Raw genomic sequence first — 20,582 nt, 5'->3', positions numbered from 1 at the left:
TCTTGCTTATATATGCTACTGTGTGTGTTCTCTCTCTCTCAAAAATAAACAAATATTTTTTTTAAATGCACAGGAGGGACATGAACTCATCGTGTATGGTCTTGTGTTTTATCTATTTAAGGATTTCATCATGTGTATTTTCCACAGGCATCTCAACACCAAAACCAACAGACGTCATCTTCCTTGCCCCAAGGGCTTCTTCACCTCTTTCCATGCCTCCCTTCACCCTCCAGTCCTTTCAAATATTTACTGAGAATAAACTCTTTGTCAAAATACTACCTGGGTCCCTAAAGTAGCCAAATGGCAAAAAATCACTAACTTAACATTTTCAGTTTCCTCACCCCGACATCCAATCAGCAACTACGTCCTATTAACAAACCACATCCTATTGCAAAATGTCTAATTCTTCCTACTTCTGGAATTTTTCGCTGATTATTTAATATTAGTAATGGTAGCCATAGCACTATTGCTACAACTACTACCAGTACTTTTTTTTTTTAAGTAGGTCCACACCCAACGTGGGTCATAAACTCAAGACCCTGAGATTGAGAGTTGCAGGCTCTGTCGAGTGAGCCAGCCAGCCACCCCAGCTATAAGTGCTTCTAACAGTTCTTACTATGGAGCAGGCTTTGTTCTATGCATTTTATATAAATTAACACATTTATTTTTCACTAAATCCTAAGAGGTCTAGATCCACTGCCTCTTTACAGTGTTCTTACTGGTTGGCATTACTCCCTTCAAGCCATCCTACTCATTTATTGACAGACTAATTCTGCCCCTCCCCGCAAAGCTCTGACCAAGCTGAAGGGCATCTATGATCTCTCAATTCCTTCAGAATGACATCTCGATTCCTTAACTTGGCTAGCACCCCCTCATGGTTTGGTTCTAATCTATACTTCCCAATTCAAAACCCACTTCCTGTCTACACATAATAGATTTTTGCTACACTGGAATCAAATATATTTGTAATTATCCTAATGCAGCAATTCTCAGATTATAGTCTGAGCACCTCTAGGGCTCCCTGAAACCCTTTTAGAGGGTCTACAAATCAACACTAGTTTATAATACTTAGAAGTTGTTTGCCATTTTACTCTCATTTCCTCATGTGTGTACAGTGGAGTTTTCCAGAGGCTACACAATGTGTGATATCACAATAGACCAAATACAGAAGCATATAGTAGAACACAGCTGTCTTCTAGTAAGCCAGACATCAGAGAGATTTACAAAAAATATAAAGTAATGTTAGTCTTCTTACTAATATTTTGTTTTGAAAAATATAGTAACTTTTGGTAAAAGTACATTGTGGGTATTAACATGCAATGGATTTATTATTGTTATTTTAAAATGAATTAATAAATATTTCTAAAATCTGTTTTAATTTCTGATAAACTAAATATAAGAAGATAGTGACTCACATAATTAAAACTCTTTGGGGTCCTCGATCATTTTTAAGGTTGTAAAGGGGTCCTCGAATAGCTTGAGCACCATAGTTTGAATGGTTAGGAATACATGCTTTAAAATCAGATTGGCCTGGAGGTACTAAAAACTTATTGACCTCAGGAAAGTTAAGGTTACATAAAAATCCTGAGTTTCTTCAATAGCAAAATGAGAATCATAATCATCAACATTATAGGCTAATAGAACCAAAATAACTGAGCCAGAATTGGCACATGTAAATCTACAGCAAACGGGAGATTCTGACATTATCATGATCAACATAACAATCGTTTTTATTGTCATTTTCCGAATGTGCTCTAGCCTTCCAGCTTCTGAGTTATTAGTGCATCTTATCTCTGTAGGGACTGTCCTCTTAGTGAATTTTTTTTTACCTACTGAGAGCCAACAGAGGTAGGATAACATTTTGTAGAGTTAGGAGGTGACTCTCTCTCACTCCTCCTCGGACCTATCATTCAGGCAGTAGAGATAGCTCCCTCTGTACACTCAACTCAGAACCAAAGAAGGCAGAACCCCAAAAACCAAAGTGTTACATTCTTTGTTTATTTGTTTCCAACTACGCTTTTATAACTTAGAGCAGGGATATTAATCTTAGAGTCTGGAGCCTGGGAGGGGAATAAAAAGGACTTTTGAAGATCAAAAGCTTGGCTTTTAATACTAAGCACCAATGCCTGGCAGATTGAAAGCTTGGCATTTATTCTATGAGGAAGAAAAAAAAGGGAAGAATGCAAGTGGATTGCATAAGAGCATTATTATGAAAGGAAACCAAAGTCTGACCAAGTGGCAGGAAGCATGAAGATCAGATGGGCAAGTCTACAGATTGGATGTCCCCTGAATTTCTGATAAGGCTCATTAAACTCAGTCCTGAGATGGGGAGATGAGTGATAGAAATTACAGATAGATATGGGAAATCTCACAGACAGCACGGGTTGCGGGGGGGGGGGGAACCAGTACCTCAAGATCTAAAGTATAGTCCAGAGGTTATAAACTTCTTAGAGATGGAGAATCCTCCTGTCTAACCAATGCGGGGCCTGAGTGACAGTTGTGACAATTGTTCATGTAGACTGCTGAGTACATCTTCTTGGAATTCCATAATCCCAGCATCAGGAGAAAGAGAATGCTAGAAGTTCCTATGACCCCTACAGTTCGAGAGAAAAGCAGCAACAGTCAAAAACATGCTGGTAGACCCAAAGTTGCCAGGAGCCAAATGAATGTGTGGACATTGGACTGGAGGTCACTGCAGGACCACGTTCAACAATAGCAGATAATAACATCAACAGCAGGAAACAGAAAAAAGTCACACCCAAGCCAGGACTAAGAGAAAGTATAAACTAAACATATTTGATAAAGAACTTATATCCAGCCTATTTTAAACAACTCCTACAACCCCGTGATAAAAAGACAGCCTGGTAAAAATGGGAGCAAAACAGGTGAAGATACTTAACCGAAGTAAATGTACAAATGGCAAACAAGGACATGCAAATATGTTCAATATTATTAGTCATTAGGGAAATGCAAATTAAAGCCACAATGAAAAGTGCTGCATACCTACTAAAATTGCTAAGACTAACTGTATCAAGTGTTGGTGAGGATATGTAGAAACCGGCAATCTCACAAGGTCATGGTGGGAGTGCAAAATTGCACTCTGGAAAATATTTGGTAGTTTCCTATAAACACACACCATTCAGTCCATTCATAGACATTTATTCAGGGGAAATAAAAACATACGTCCACACAAATATTTGTATTTGAATGTTCATAACAGCTTTTATTCATAATAGCCAAAAATTGGAACAATCCAAATGTCTACCAACTGGTGAACATCGTAGTGCTTCCACACAATGTAATACCTTACTATTCAAGAACTAAAAGGAACTAACCACTGATCAATGTAATCCAGATACATCTCAAAATCTTGTGGTAAGTGAAAGAATCCAGAAACAAAAGGCTACATGCTGCATGATTCCATTAATATGATATTCTACAAAGACAAAACCATAGTGACAAATGACAGATCATCAGTTCCTAGTGTCAGACTGTGGGAAGAGGGAGTTGATTCAAAAAAGCAGAACTTTTTGAGGTAATGGAAATATCTTCTGTGCCATCCAATATGGTAGTCCCTAGCCACAGAGGACTATTGAGCACTTGACATATGGTTCCTAGGACTGAAGGATTGGATTTTTCATTATATAAAACTTATATATAAATACAATTAAAAATTACAATGGAGGGGCACCTGGGTAGCTCAGTAGGTTAAGCATCCAACTTCGGCTCAGGTCATGATTTCACGGTTCGTGAGTTTGAGCCCCATGTCGGGCTCTGTGCTGACAGTTCAGAGCCTGGAGCCTGCTTCAGATTTTGTGTCTCCCTCTCTCTCTGACCCTCCCCTGCTCACACTCTGTCTCTCTCTCTCTCAAAAATAAATAAACATTAAAAAAAATTACAATGGAAAACTTTTAAGTATGTTTGGAGCAAATTAGGCCATTTCATCTGTTTCTTCAACTGTGAATTATATAAAATCTAAATACAAATCACATGTTTTTGATGAAAATTTTGTGTCTGAATTGTGATACCCTGTAAGGGTAAAATACACAATAAATTTCAAAGAATTAATGTGAAAAAGATGTAAAACACCTTGTTGATATGTTTTTATATTGATTACATGTCAAAATAATTATATTTGGATATATTAAGTTAAATAAAACATATTATTAAAAAATTAATTCACCCATTTCTTCTATTTTTTTTAATGTGGCCACTGGAAAATTTTAAATTAAATTATGTGGGTTATATTATATTTCCAATGGATAGCAGTATTTTATATAACAATGGTGGTAATGGTTATTAGACTGTATGCCCTTGTTGAAATTTATTGAACTGTACATTTAACTAGCAAATGTTTTAATATGTCAATTATACCCTATTCAACAGATTAAAATAAAAAGACAATATACATCAAACAACACCATCAGGAAGACAGGTCAAGATGAATTACCTCTGGAGAGGGTAGAAATGAATTACTCTTGCGGGGTGGGGGGTATAAAATGAGTTTACCCCTGGAGTAGAGGATACAATGAGTAACACTGGGGAAGGACTTGATGTCTTTATGCCTTATGGGGATAAGATAAGTACCATCTGGGGTGAGGACAAGATGAGTTACAGCTGGAAGGCAGCACCACAGGGATAGAGGTCCATATGGAATACCAGAAAAAGTAAAATGTGCCTTAGCTGATGCCCATGAGGACAGAACAGGGATGCCATTCTGATAGGGAAAGGGGAAGGTACACGATGGTTGCGTGTGTGTGAAATTGAATGTTTAGATCTTTAATTATACATTTAAATATGAAAGTCATTGGATTACCATGAATTGGTGAGTACATCTTCTGATGTCAGCAAAAGTAGAAGTTAAAACCAATAAAGCTGCATTTTTGCACCAGTGAGTTGGTGGGCTATTGTGACTATATATTTTAAGCCATGAATATGCCCTGAAGTCAAATACTTTTTATACATTCCCACATTTTGTCTTTTAAAATCAAATGATAGGATCCCTAAAGCCATGGTACCCAAAGTGACATAAGGTACCTTGGGCACCACAGCAAACTCACAGGGGTGCTGTGGCAGATTTTAAATATTTGAAGGAAACACACCTGCCAGATGCCATGCAAACTGTTAGCGTGAAGTAGATCACAGTTTCAACATTAGATTGTGTTACAGGTCATATTTTGGAAAAGCTTAGTTTTCAGTGATTGCTATTTTGAACTAATTATGGCTCAAAAATTAATATGGAGGAGCAAATCTGGTTCCAAGTTTCAAGAAATTATTAAGTGCTCAACGGGTACCTCTTATTACTGAAAAATTAAATTTTTTTTCTCAATATATATTTTTCCAAAATTCTACTAAATTATTTGGATGACAATTTGTATTAAGTTATTTGGAACTACTTAATAAAGAAACTATTAGATACCTCTTTTGTCTAGGAAGCAATGCCTGAGACAATAAGGGGTCTGGGAAGTGAGCAAGTTTAGAGATCTCTGCTCTTCAAGGTTCACATTACTGTCTCCACATTGTAGTTGAAGAAGCTGATAACCTGAGTATGGAAGAATTTGCCCAAGGGCAAATACTAGTAGATACCAGATTTAGGATTTAATTCCCTGCTCCCCTCAACATAAAAGTCATGCTTGTGACCTCCTAGGTCTGCTTTATGATCCTTCAGTACAGCTCCTGGAGACAGTCACCCAAGGAAAGGCAGATGGTCCATGGAGAAGTAATAGTGGGACAGGAGTTCCCTTGGGGGTGACAGAGGGCAGAGGGAGGTCACAGAAAGAATCAGGGTCAGTGACCCCAGCTGTTTCTAACCACCAACTATTCCCGCAATTGAAATTTACACTGAGAGATTAAGTGACTTACTTGGGGTCCCAAGAGGACCTCATCCATCCTCCTAGAGTATGATATCCCACTCCCATTAAAACCTGAGGAAGAGGGAGTAACTTAGTATTAAGTCAAGCAGCTCTTGAATTCAGTTCATTAGCTTCTTGGATGTTCCTGGATTTTTATTCTAACCTCCATATACTTCCAGGAATGACAGTGTGACCCTTTTCTTATCCTGATGGTCCGGGACCATTTTCCTCACAATTACACATGTATTACTATCCTCTTAAGAGGTCAGTAAAACCTTTTATTTAAAAACCTGATTTATTTGCATCCATAATCTTCCTGTTAGTTAGACAATCTGCATAATACCCTCACATGAAATATTTTTAACTAGCCTTTCCAAAATATGGAAGGACTCCTCCTTAATAACAGAAGGCAATAACTATCTTAAAAAGGAACCCATTTGCAGATTAAATTTGCCAAAAGGTCAGCTTGCAGCTGCCACTGTGTGGCAAACCCCACGTGTCCTCTGTGTCACATACTGTGACATATCTCGAGAAGAGTCAGGGTCTTTTCCAGTCTGCTGATTCTCTGTTTCAATTAGAATAGATTTAAGAGTCCCCAAGCTCTGGTTTCTAGGTGGCCTTGCACAATATTATTAATAATTCAATCATACCTGTGCTGATAACAGATTGCATTTATACCACCCCACAAAAAAGCCCAAACAGATTAAGGACTTCCCTATGGCTAATTTCTTTAGCAGTTTCATATCTGATTGACATCCATTTATCTAATTGCAGCTAGAAGATTTAATTTTCATTTTGTTGGCTTAGAATTAACGAGAAAACCTGTTTACTTTTTAAATATTTGACTCATTCTTTTTCATCTCCTGAATAATATTGAGATAGTCCATTCCATGCGGTGAATACTATATTTTATCAGTTTTCATTCTCTGAATTCATTTCAGCTGAGTCTAGCTGGTTACACTTTGAAGCCTAATGTGAAATTTAATCTTTCACTGCAAAGAATTTCATTTTTATGGGAGGCCAACAATGAGACAGGCAGCAGCGTGTTCATTTGGAAATCCAGAAAATTTTAGAAAAAGAAAACATTTTAAAGAGCTCTTCATCCCTTAGTTCGAAACCTGCTTTGATTATTCATGAACTTCTAAGTAACGTGGGATGGTTTACTTAACCCAGATTTGAGACAAGCGAGGTGCCTAGCACGCAAAACGTATGGTGTTCACTCTCAGGGCTGTGGCACCACCTGTGAGTGAGTATCTCCTTCCTTAACTTCTGTGCCATAGGCTCGCAGCTTTCTTCCTTCCACTCCTGGCTTTGATCTCAGAGCATCCCTTGCTTTATATCTGACAAAATGTGCTGATACTAGCAACCTTCCTCATGGTGGTGTAGTGGGGATGAAATGAAATAATTCACACCAAGCCCTTAACAAGTTGTCTGGCACATAGTAAGTGTCTAGAAATGTTCAATGATGTTACTATGAATAGTATGTTATTGTGATGGACTGAATTGTCCCCTGCCCCCATTCATATGTTGAAGCCCAAGTTCCCAATGCAATGGTATTTGGAGGTGAGACTTTGGAGAGCTGATCAGGATTAGATGAGGTCATGAGAATGAGGTCCTCATGATGCTTTCAGTATCATAAGATGAGAACTTACGCGGAGAAAGAGGGGCCCTTTTGCACTGCTGGTGGGAATGCAAACTGGTGTAGCCACTCAGGAAAACAGGATGGAGATTCCTCAAAAAATTAAAAACAGAACTACCCTATGACCCAACAATTACAATTGTTGATTCAAAGGGGCATATGTACCCCAGTGTTTATAGCAGCACAACAGCCAAAGAATAGAAAGAGTCCAAATGCCCATTGGCTGATGAATGGATAAAGAAGATGTGGTATGTATATACACAATGGAATATTACTCAGCAATCAAAAAGAATGAAATCTTGCCATTTGCAACTACGTGGATGGAACTAGAGGGTATTATGCTAAGCAAAATTAGTCAGACAAAGACAAATATCATATGCGTTCACTCCTATGTGGAATTTAAGAAACAAAACAGATGAACATAAGGGAAGGGGAGCAAAAATAAGATAAAAATGGACAGGGAGACAAACCATGAGAGACTCTTAAATACAGAGAACAAACTGAGGGTTCTGGTGGGGTGGTGGGTAGAGGCATGGGCTAAATGGGTGATGGGCATTAAGGAGAGCAATTGTTGGGATGAGCGCTGGGTGTCATATGTAAGTGATGAATCACTAAATTCTATTCCTGAAATCATTATTACACTATATGTTAACTAACTTGGACTTAAATAAATAAATAAAAAAGAACAATGAGGATGGAGATCTATGGAAACCTGAAAATCTAAAGTATGACAATTTCATAGTCTACAATGAGTTTATTATACAGAAGTAGACAATTCAATAATAGCCCCATAATCCAGACTCTGATAGAATTTAAAAATTATTAGCCAAATGAATGTTTCAACAAACATATCTCTATTGATTTTTAGCTTCTGTCTGTAAATGTCTTGTACTCTTTGATACAAGAGTCAAGATACAAGACTGTACAATGTCTCGTACTCTTTGATACAAGAGACAAGACATGTCCACAAGGTTCAGATTCATGAAATATAATAAATATTTTCATTATATTTCATATTCATGAGATAAAAATAAGTCATGGGAAAAAAAAAGACGAGGAGAGCTTGCTCTATTTTCTACCATTTGAGGACATAGCAAGAAGGTAGCTGTATGCAAGACAGGAAGAGGGCTCTCACCAAAACGTGATCATTACAGCACCCTTACCTTGAGGACTTTTAGTCCCCAGAACTGTGAGAAATAAATTTCTATTGTTTAAGCCACCCAGTCTATGGTATTTTATTATGGCAGCTGAAACAGTCTAAAACAGTTATGTCGTATTATGCGATTTGATTGTGCTATACCTAGCCTTTCAGTGGTTTCTTAGGCTCTTTTTAGAATAAAGTAGAAAATCATTAACATGTCCCTAAAACCCAGAATGGACAGGCCTCTGCATATCTATCCAGGCATATCTCCTAATACTCTTTCTGCAAATCCCTGCACACCAATCACACTGGTCTTTTGGGTTCGTGAATGCACCATGTCATATCTCCCTCTGTCTGCTACAGGTCCTTTGTTTAGGCTGTTCCTAGTCTAAAATGCTTTAGTGTCCTTTTCCACACAGTTAACCCCTTCATACTTAATATTACACTCCATCATTTCCTTAGGACTTCATGCAGATCTGTCAGACATTTTCTTGGTTTAAAAAATAAATCACAGTTGGTCCTTATGCATCTATTTATGTTTATCTGATTACCATCTCTCCCACTAGATGTTAAATTCCAAGAGGGCAGGAATTCTTTCTGCTTTGATTGGCAATTTGCCCTCAGCACAGTAACTTTGAATCAATGGGTGTACCATAAATAATTGTTTAGTGATTGGTATAAAAGTAATATTGTCCCTGCTCCATCTTTGATAAGGTTATCCTCAGCCTTTTGTATTAATAGTTCTAAAAGGTTCTGGGACCAATTCTGATGTAGGGGACTGGTTTCTCCATACAAACCAATGCTTGGACACCAGCTGGTTATGTTAAATTCAACTCAATTCTGACACTATCTACCATATACATTTGAGGTTCCCTCCTTACATTTGATTAATTTGCTATAGCAGCTCAAAGAACTCCAAGAAACATTTTCTTTAGTAGATTACCAGTTTATTATGAAGGGATATAATTTAGGGATAGCCAGATGAAAGAAGGTATGGGAAAAGGGTGCAGAGCCCCCATGAACTCTCTGAGGGTAACGCTTTCTGCAAATCTCCATGTATTCACTAACCAGGAAGCTCCCCAAACCCTGTCTTTTGGATTTTTTATGGAAGCTTAATTACATAGGCATCATTGATTAAATAATTGACTGCTGGCAATTGAAATAAATCTTCAGTCCCTCTCCCCCTCCCTGGAGGTTGAGCTGGGACTAAAAGTTCCAACCACTGGTCACATGCTTGGCTTCGATGGCAACCAGCCCCCATCCTCTAGTGATTTCTAAAAGTCACCTCATTATATAACAAAAGACACTTATGGCTCTCACTGTTTAGGAAATCCCCAGGGTTTTGGGAACTCAGTGCCAAAAGTAGGGATAAAGACCAAATATACCTATTTCTTACAGTAAGTTACAAAATCGCAAGTTCTTATTGCTTATTTTCCAAGTAGTGAGCCCAAATGATTCCTCTTTCTATATGGCCACACTTAGTTCCTATTTTCTTCCATAAACAGTCATCTTCTTTGCATGTTCATTAGCTCACCACTGTTTGTTGAGCATCTAGAACAGGTAGCACACTAAATTCGGCTGGGTATACACAGTGAATACAGGCACACTCTCTGCACTTAGGCTGTTATCAGCATAGTGTGGTGGGAGGCAAATCATTGCACAAAGCTCCAATTTAAGTATACATAACTTCAGTTCCCTAGGAGAGGGATAAGATAGCTTAAGGAGAATGGTCTTCTCATTTGAGGAACCAGTGGTCACTTCCTACATGAGGTGACTCTGAGCTCTAACACCTGAAGAATGAGTAGGAGCTATAAAATGAAGAGTAGAGGGGAGAAAACCAGTATTCTCACTGACTAAGAGCAAGAAGAGAGGAAGGATGCTGAGGCATTCTGCATTTTTGCAAAAAGGGGACCTAGTCCATAATCTTTTCTGTTCTTTCAATATTCACTTGTTCCTTCATTTATTCACTTATTCATTCTCATTCATAACAAACACTTAGTAAGTCACTGATATGTGCTAGGTATTACCTTGGCATGGAAATATCATAGGAAAAGAGATGAGTCCCATGCTCTTTGAGGGACTGCATACTGTTATGTTAAAATCCTATCTGTGCCTAAGGAACTTTCAATTAACATGCAGGAAATGTTGTTGAAAATATCATGTGTTCAGTCCAGTAGGCAAATCCCTACCTAATGCTTCATTTCAGCCATTCTTGAAGTGTAGTTGTTGTGTAGAGACTGTCTATTCATGAGGGTAGCCTGTTTTGGAGGTAAGCTTGAGTTTATATTTCGCTAGAAGAGTCATTTGCTATGAGCTGAGAAGCACAAATACAGACAAGTACTTAACACAAAAACCAGGCTAAACAAATACTTGTTCTTGTTATCATCACTTAGGCTGATGGGAGAATGCAGAGAGAAAGAAGTAGAGTTTTGGAAAAGGTTTTCTTCACATGTAACTGGCCTGGAGGAATAGGCCCTGTGTTCAAGAAAGGCAGGGAGGATCCCTGAGGCTTACTATTATCTCCCATTACTACTGTGACTGGTCATTTTAGACCAAACTTTCAAACCAGTCCTACCCAAGGCAGAAATACTCAAGGACATTCTCTGCTTGGTAAGAATAGAGAGAAATAGAGGCCAATATGGATTTCCAGGAAGACAAAAATTCTCTTTGCATACTAGGCCTCCTTTTTTATTTCCTGATTTTCAATGATTTTTCTAAATTTGTCACATTGAAACAACTCCCTCAGCCCCCCAATCTCCCAATTACCATTATCCATAAGGACCCTATAAGACATGGTTCTTGACTTATATGATTATCTCTATTTTTAAGAGATGAAACTGAATTGAGACATGGAGAATTTGAGGAATTTGACCATAATCTCAAATAAATACAATAAATATATTTTGGTTACCACTCAGTAATTTAAGGACTAAAAGCTAAACCCTCAATTCCTTAATGAATTTAAACTATAAGCAGATATCCTTAAAAGCAATGGGACTATTTAATCCCAATTTACCTCCTGTGTTCTACTGAAATGGAGTTAGTTAATGCCCTGCACTTGCCACTTATGTGGTCTTTGGTAGGATTTTCAGCTGGGGCTAACCCAATTCCAAATCTATGGGTTACAAAGAATCAGCAGAGAAAATGACATATGGTGGAGAGCAGGTGGCTTTGAGAGACAATATTAGCTATGTATATATGAAATCACAACAAGTATAAATATTTAATTTCTAATGTTTAAAAGAGAAAAGAGGGTTTCTTTGAAAGTGGACTTTAATGCATATGTAAATTAATTATAATTCATGACATTCCTCACACAAATCATTATTCCAGAAAATGATGCAATCATTTCAAATCAATATTGACATTTTGGATGTTACAATACATTTAAAGATTTGTTGAAGTATAGTTTCTCTTTCCCCTAAAGAGGGCCTTCTATCATGAGCAAAAAAGCTAGATGAAATGCAAAAAAAAGTCACATGGTTTTCATATGTCAAACTTGTGTAACTTGAGTTCCTAGACCATCCATGGGGGCCATTGGGAAGCAATGGTTAGGTTGGTAGCTGTTTACACAACTATACCACTGGACTGCATCCTGGTGCCTTGTTACAACTTATACAAAGGTCACACCCAAAAGCTAATGGTCTGTGTGTTTTCATGGGCACATTTCTTATCTCTGGTGACTTCCATTTTCAGGGTGTGTTCACAACTATCTCCAAATTTGATTTCATGGCACAAACTGCTTAACAAAGTCCTCCAAATGTGGTAACTAATTAGATATCCACAGGAAGTAATGAAGCTGTTGCTGTTGCAAAAATATATTGTTGACCAGGTTGGCCCTAAGTGAAGTATGAAACATCAGTGGATGAGGACACTGGGAAAGAATAAAAGTCATACGCTGATGAATAAATATCATAGGAAGGGGTTTTACAACAAAGTCATCTTCTTTGGCTACATGATGATGCAGGAAGCAGATTTGGTAGTGAAATGGGAGATCCAAAAAGCCCTATGAGGACTTGGCCCATCTTGTGTGGTACAATTTGGGGTAAAGGGTCTTCAAGTCACCCTTTAGCTCAAAAGTATCTCCCTGGCTAGCCCACCACTCTCTGCATCAGAATTGACATTTGCTTCCACAAAAGCCATTCTTATTCAGATGTCCCAGTCAAAATGCATGCATTCTGGAGCTAAAAGCCAAGGTATTATTTTTCTTTTTCCATTTTACTTTTCCTCCAAATCTATTTTATCAGCAAATCCAGCAAATGTACTTTCTACATAGCTCTCAAATATGCCCTTGTCTATCTTCACCGCTACCCCTTTATGTCTAAGGCACCATCACCATCCCCTTCTCATTGGGCCTCCTGCTTCCACTTTTGTCCCTTGAAATCTATACTGCACAAGTAGCTAGAGAATAACATTTTTAACAGTTATGAATTAGATCATGCCATTCTTCTGCTTAAAATCCTCCAATATCTTCCCTTGGGCTCGGAATAAATTCCAAATTGCTTATCCTGGCATTCAACTGAAAACATTCTTCCCACAGCCCTTTGCAAATCTAGCTCTCTCTCATTCATGTACCTTTTCCCTCTCCCATCCCATCAATCAAAAGAATTGATCCTCCCTACGCACCTCCCTCTCCCCCTCCCCCCCCCCCCACAGCACATACTGCCTCCACTGTTAGGACTTCTTCATAAGTTTCCTCTCTGTGAAATGTCAGCACCCTAGACATTAAGGCTATATCATCAAGCTGCTGTACCTTTACCTGAGTTTAGCTGTTGCATCCAGGTGCTTAGAGAAGGAATCTGCTCTAACAATGGATTAACTGCCCTTTGTTCCCTGACAGGATATGATTTTGTTTGGTTCATATATTATTATATATTCTGAGCCACTGTACCAAAAGTTAACTTCTATTAACTCCATCCCCTCTACCCCAATTCTTGTGCTTGCTTCCTCTTTGCTGATGTTTAAAAATCATTAACAAAAACAAAGGAAACCTCCATCTCCACACTTCCACTGCCTCTTTCTTTCCTCATGCCTTTTTTGAAAGCCAACCATCTTAAGAAAACTTAGACCTTATTACCCTAAAAGCTTCTTGTCTTTCCAGGGATGATAGAGGAGTCGTTTATAGAAACTGGTCTTGTAAAACACACGACTTTCACTTTGGGGCCAGCTACGACTTCCACTGAAAGCTCCTTGAAGACAGTGCATTAGTATAACATCTCTAAAGGAAATCAATAATTTTATTCACTTTGAAGTGGTTTATACAGCATCTGTCCCATAGTTAGTATTCAAATATTTGTTATAAACACCACATAATCCACAACAAAAAGAGGCAAAGTGTTAATATTTTAAAATGGTATTTTAGTTATTTAAATTCTTTCCAACCCAGAAGAATAAAAAAGGAAATTCTAACCAGATGTTACTTTTTTTTTTCACCACTCAGAGAACATTCTATCTCTCTGAGGATATAGTATGATCTCATCATATACATAGTTAATCAAATGATTATAAGTATGCATACTCAGTAGAGAGTGACAGAGAAAAAAAGTTATTCCTCTGCATCCTTCTATGTCCTGGTTGCTGTTGTAACCCCATAACCAAACATAATATGGGGCATATGACTGGCATCTAAGATATGTGGATTAATTGAATCAATGCACACAGCTAATAAGTGATAGAGCCAGGATTCTAAGCCAGATTTGTCTAATGACAAGCCTATGTCCCAGAGCTCAACTATATTGGTTTTCTTCATTTTTCAGAGTAACTGTGTTGTTTATTCTGGTGCTATTCTTTGAGGCGTATGCTCTCCTGGCTGTCATTACCTGTGTTGGTGTTTTTCTCACCAAGTGCCTGTAGGTGCCTCAGGTGGGGTCATTCCTTGTACGACATTTCTCAGAGCCAAGAAAACAAGTATCACCGCTCACTAGTGTCCATCAATTATTCTGTGTGCAATTAAGAAATACAATTTATAGATAAGAATCCTTATTTATAGACAGGCTCAAAGTTATTCCCAAGGACATGCTGTTAATGGCAGAGTTACTTTCAGAACCTAAGTGATTTGGTCTCTTCACATTCTCTTATGAACAAAAAGGGTTACAAATAAATGATCTGTCTCCTGGATGCTGGTCCATATTCTAACACCACAATGACTGCCAACTTTGACCATTTAGTCCTTCAGCCCAATCTTACTGTATACCCTAGATGTAGCCACACCAGAGGACAAGGAACGTGAACAGTCTAATGAACGGAGGAATGTTAAGTTCTTCTTTCCTCAGCTTTTACTGAGCCCTGACATTATATTTGCTACCCGAGGACGTAAAGTATTTATTTAATAGTAAAGAGCCAGGCAATCTGACATCTCCCTCAGCCAAAACAAAAGTTAATCATCTCAAGCACGTATGGACCCGTGTCGCTTTGCAACCTACCTGTGCTTTTCATAGGGGCTCTCAAACTGTGAGCTTCCCCACCCCACTGCCTTTTCTCAAAAACATACAATCTGGCCCACCTGCATTTTTGTATTTAGGTCCCGGCAAAGAAACCATTATGAAATTGACAGAGCTGCCAGAAAGTAGGATGACTTCACTGCATGTGAATTCACTGAGGAGGTGGTAGGCAGAGGCGTGGAGAAAGAGGAGGAAGAATATACATGAAGTGAAATTTGCCTTTGGGCTTCCCACCTCTTTCTCCATGGTGTTGAGAATGGTTCTACAAACCTTTCAGAATTAACGTGTTTGCTCCATAACAAACTAACCTAAGTCTCTTCCCATAGAGCACAGCGAGACTTTGCCCTTTTAACTCAAGTTGGTAATGCCAAAAGTAATGAAGAACTCACAGATGATAACAACAGCACATACCATTTACCGAGTGGCGATGAGGTACTAACACTATGCTAAGCCTTTGTACACATTATTTTATTCAATCCTTACAACTCTTTCCCATGTCACTCCCACAGAGACGCTTCAAGGACTCCCCATTGCCTTTAGGATAAAGTCCAAATGACAGAGTTTATGAGACCCTCTAAGACGCCATCAACCTTTGCATGTCTCAACCTCACCTTGTGCACTCTGCACCTCCCTTGAATGTTTTGGTTTTATCTGTACTCGAATGCTTTCGGTTCTTCTTATGTTTTGTGCTCTCTCTTGCCTACAGGCTTTTAAATACATTCCCTTGAGAACACATTTCTTCTACTCTTCACCTGGTTAATTGGAACTTTCCCTCAAAATTTTAAGATTTTTTTTGTGGGAGACTTGTCTCCAGTTCCATCTAGGTCGGGTTCTCTGTTGTTGCTTCCATGATTCATTCTATTTCCTCTTTTGTAACTCAATACCTGTAGCAACTAGTTAGATATGTACCTTTCTAGTAGATTTAACCTTTGTGAAGGCTGGCAGGCTACATGCCTTCTTATTAAAGTTGTTTCCCTAACCATTGAACTAATTGCCTGTCATATGAGTAGACCCTGAATAAATGAATGGAAATCAATTATATACAAAATATATATTTGAGTATTTCCATTTCAAAGATGAGGAAACAGATTAAGAGGGGCTAAATAACTTGCCCAAAGATATACACTGAGCCAATGGTGAAGCTAAGCTTTGAACCCAAGACTGATGCCCAAACCCAAGTTCACAATCACTCCACAGCACTGCCTTCTCAAAATATCCTCCAACCCTAACAGGAAAAATAAAGAGAATTACTATGGAGTATTTATCTTACAGAAAAATTGAGTACAGAAAGCTGCTGGGATTCTTGAAGGTGGTCTTCCACTCATCTGATTTCAAATCTACCTGAGAGATGCTGGGTGATTCTGAGTCTTTCTGCACCTTGGGCACAATGGAGTGCTTTCCCCAAATATGGCTTCTGTCTCTCCACTATAGGTGGTAGCGGATAACAGGCAACCCATAGCTACAACTTTTAGTTCTTCCCACAGATCTACACGAAAAAAGGGAAAGTGAGTTTCTCACATTCTGGGAGAGGTTGCCCAGGCAACAAAGACAGACTCAGAGTGACAGACCACCCAGTTGAGACATGATGCAGTAATCTGCACATTCTCCCATACTGATGCCCACTTCCACGAGGCAGTAACCAATTACTGTCATACATCTTTTCAATGAGGCATCACTGAGAGAGTCACCTGTCCCAACAGGACGCAGCTTGTAAAGAGGTCCCCATGGACAGCTAACCAGTATCTCCAGAACCTGCTACATGCTCAGGTGAAAAGCCTTGTGTTTAATTTATAGATTATGCCAGAATAGCAGCTCTAAAGCTGAAAACATTTCAGTAGTCCCAATTTTGTGGCTTGTAATAAGACAAAAATGGCTATTGAATTAAATATTAATATTCAAAATTAAGTTAGTCCACTTTGTATATAATGGCAACCCCTGACACAGCTCTGCCACTTAACAGCTGTGTGATTTTTATACGTTAATCAAGAATTTGTTCATCTATAAAATGGGTTTATAGATATAATTACCAATGGCGTGTATGTGTGTGTGTGTGTGTGTGTCTGTGTGAAGAGCCAGTGAGAAAATACATGTAAAGCACTTAACATATGGTGCATAATCAGCACTTAATAAATGAAAGTTATAGTAATTATTAGAATATATTTGAGTCCCTGAAAAGGTTGTTAGAGAGAAGCAGACTATTCCTTTGAGTCTATCCGCTAGTTTAAGTTTAGTGCAGAAGCAAGTCGGCATCATGTCTACCCCCGTAATAACCAGGGATGTGGGCTATAAACCCCTTGTGGCACAGGCTGTCTTCACTGTGCACTAGAAAGCCTTTGCCAAGCTTAATACAGTGTGAGGCACACAGTGTGTGCTCAAGAAATGCTTGTTGAAGCTGTCAACAATGAGATGTTCAGGCAGTTCAAAGCACCGTAGGCAGTGGATCTTTAAAGGAAACTGTACCCTCCTAGGAGTCATTAAATGAGTTCTTCAGGGAGGGCAGTAACAACATGCCACCTGATTGCTTTGTTCAGAAGTACTTTCCGACTGAGTTACCCCAGAAGAGATGCTGTTTTTTGCTACATAACTACAGGACTTCCAGTCCCTACTAGGAAATGGCTTTTCAGGATGGCTTGCATTACATTTGTGTATGGAGGGGAGAGAAACACAGAGCCGGATGAAACTTCTACCAATCTGCTCGCAGCCTCTGGCATACCATTGTGTCCTATTATGCTCTGGTGTGTGTGTGTGTGTGTGTGTGTGTGTGTGTGTGTGTGTTGGAATGAATATATCAGCAGTGCCCACATACTTCTGAAAATCAGGTCCAAATCTCATTCAGTTCTATTAGAAAATTATTCTTACAGCATGACATAGATTCTCTGAAAGTATTTTATCCTTTAAACATCAAAACCTCTTCAGCGAAAATTAAAATGGAAAATGTGTAAAGGAGCAGTTCTCTAAATGAAACCGTTTCTGGCTAAGCAGACCACATTAGCCAGTGGTTCTGGTCTTTGTTCTTGAGTAAAAAATTCAAGAGAGGGGTAAACCAGAATGAATAACCTCCAAATGCTAATTTTGAAAATCCTAGTTTTTGCTATTTTGGAAAACCACATGATATAGCAATTAATAAAAGGTATCGTGTCTTATTAACGTTCATACAGTAATTACGAAAATCGCAAATCCATCTGCTAAGTAGTCAGCAAACAAGACAAACGACTGAGCTCCGTTAAACAGATTACCAGCAGCCTATGGGAGTATAATCTAATAGCCCCATTCTGAGCCATGAATAAGGCAGCTACTCCCTTTTACCCCGTGGACAGGCCACAACAATACCATCTCACACGCAAGGCAAGACAGAGCAATGGAGACATCCGGCAAGTTGCCCTCTCTGGAGAGAATGTACTCGTAAGCAAGTGTCAATGTTACTCATGTAGCTTGCTCTTACAGCCTTTGTACTGACACTTAAGAGTTGGTTTCTGGGGCGCCTGGGTGGCTCAGTCAGTTGGGCGTCCGACTTCGGCTCAGGTCATGATCTCACAGCTCAGGGGGTTGAGCCTTGTGTCGGGATCTGTGCCAAAAACTCAGAGCCTGAAGCCTGCTTCGGATTCTGTGTGTCCCTCTCTCTCTGCCCCTCCCCTGCTCATGTTCTGTCTCTGTCTCAAAAATAAATAAAAACATCAAAAAAAAAAAAAAAAGAGTTGGTTTCTTGAAAAGACCCAAAAGATGTCTCCTAAAGTTAAACACAAGCCCAGGAGTTTCTGCATGTAAAATGCCCATCAGGGAGGCTCTTCGGCTCCCCGCACAGAAAAGTTTCATCTTCCTGCAAACTTCTGTCATTTCATCTCTATTTCTCTTCCAACATTCAGTATCTGGACATGTTTCATGGCTCCTCTCCTTGACAGGCATCTGAAGAAAAGAAGCCATGTCTTACTACCCTATGACAACAATAACTACCACTACGACTAGTTGTGATTGAGATAACTACCATTTCTTGGGACTATAAATGTTCCAGTCACTGGGGGCAAGTGTTTCATTTTCTTAAATTTATTTTTTGTCACGTGATATTCGCAACAGACCCCTGAGGTAGGCGCATCCTCCCTTTAGATGTTAGGCAGTTGAGGCCCACAAAAACTGAGGGAAAGGCATGGGATTCATGTCTAGGTCAGAGAGACTCTGAGGCCTGTGTTCTGAAACACCATGCTACACTTTACATAGCTCATGCAGCATCTAGGTCAAGTACACAGCAGGTGTTGATAAATGTCAGTGGAATCAGTGAATACCTTAACATCAATTCACTCCTTCATCCCCTTGGTAGTTGAGGTTCAATCCTTATGGATTCTGCTTTCTTGTGCATTTTCCCCAGGTGTGCATGGGGCTCAGGGTTATTATTTCTACTGGCTATCCAAAAATGTCAAGAAGAGCTTCCCTTACCTTTTTTACATCAGAAAATAAACACCTTTCTGGGACTCTACCTCCTACTTCAGTGACTGCCAGGATGATCATTCACAACTGGGCACAATCGATGGCTTTTCATTTGTATTGGTGCCACTCACATGTTGGACTACAAGCTAGATGGTAGGAGGTGGCCCAGTGTTCCCGGCACCTCCTCCCTACTCTCTTCAACATTCTGGCTCTACGGTCACATGGAGGGGAGTTCAGGGCCTGCTGGTCACTGACTTCACAATAGTCAATGTTTACCATTGGTGGGAATAGTGGCCTTTTGATGCCTTCACCCTCTGAGCACACAGTGTTCTCTCTCTATCTGGTAACTGCTTCTAACTTGCAGCCCACTCAGCTCTAGAGAACCCTGATTGCTTTAAGCCAAGCAGCACATCCCATTGGCCTTTTCACTGTAATTAACTCAAGTCAGAAGATGTGGTTCAGGTGAATGATAAAGGAGGAAATGTCTGCTGGGGGCTTCTGGGGAGAATGCTTTCTAGCTCAGCGAACTTTAAGGAAAGCGATTCTCTCTCCTTGCTGGACATTTACACAGAATAAGAAAGATCAATGTGTGAGAAGTCATTCTGGAACTCTGAAGAAACCCAACCTTAGGGTTAAACAAGATACCAAGAAGACCAAGGAGAAAAAGGAAGATAAAATGTTTTTGATGATACAACGGAGCCACTTAAGCCTTGTTTCAAAGCTTGGACTATTTCTTTATTTTTCAGCTACTCGAGAGTCTAAGTTCCCTTTTTGAATTAAGCCAGTTTTGACCTAGATTGTCTCTGACTTGAAACCAAAAGATTCATAATATTCGTGGGTGACAACTTGGTTCCATGTTCATCATCACATTCACTTATTATTTTTTCAGAACAGCAAGTATGACAAGGATCTGAAGGACCAAAGGGGACCATTGCTTATCATAAAGTGTAAGCAGGCAAAATTTACCTGTCAGAGCCTGAGTAGAGCTGGCTGGCCTGATTAAGGGCCATGATCTCACAGAGTGCTCTTCCCTGTGTCTGACGTTAGTGAACTGCATCCCAGTCAATTATGTGTGCGGTAGTCATAAAGCC

General features: G+C 39.2%; 1 protein-coding gene across 7 annotated transcripts in view; it reads right to left on the bottom strand.

The window, feature by feature from the left end:
• PPP2R2B (protein phosphatase 2 regulatory subunit Bbeta) overlaps window positions 1-20,582 on the bottom strand; it is a 509,803-nt gene that overhangs the window by 293,430 nt on the left and 195,791 nt on the right. Inside the window, exons 1-2 of one of the 7 annotated variants that reach the window (XM_019414216.2) lie at window positions 20,458-20,554; window positions 14,452-14,571 (exon numbers count right to left, since the gene is read on the bottom strand). The exons of the other annotated variants lie outside the window; for them this stretch is intronic. The gene's annotated coding sequence lies outside the window, so the exon portion shown is untranslated. Of the gene's footprint in view, window positions 1-14,451; window positions 14,572-20,457; window positions 20,555-20,582 lie in introns of those variants that run through there. 7 annotated transcript variants of the gene reach the window in all.

Source organism: Panthera pardus, unplaced genomic scaffold, assembly GCF_024362965.1.
Source record: "Panthera pardus isolate Hobbes unplaced genomic scaffold, ASM2436296v1 HiC_scaffold_2, whole genome shotgun sequence".
In the NCBI taxonomy this organism is placed as follows: domain Eukaryota; kingdom Metazoa; phylum Chordata; class Mammalia; order Carnivora; family Felidae; genus Panthera; species Panthera pardus.
This window is presented reverse-complemented; position numbering and strand designations above follow the sequence as displayed.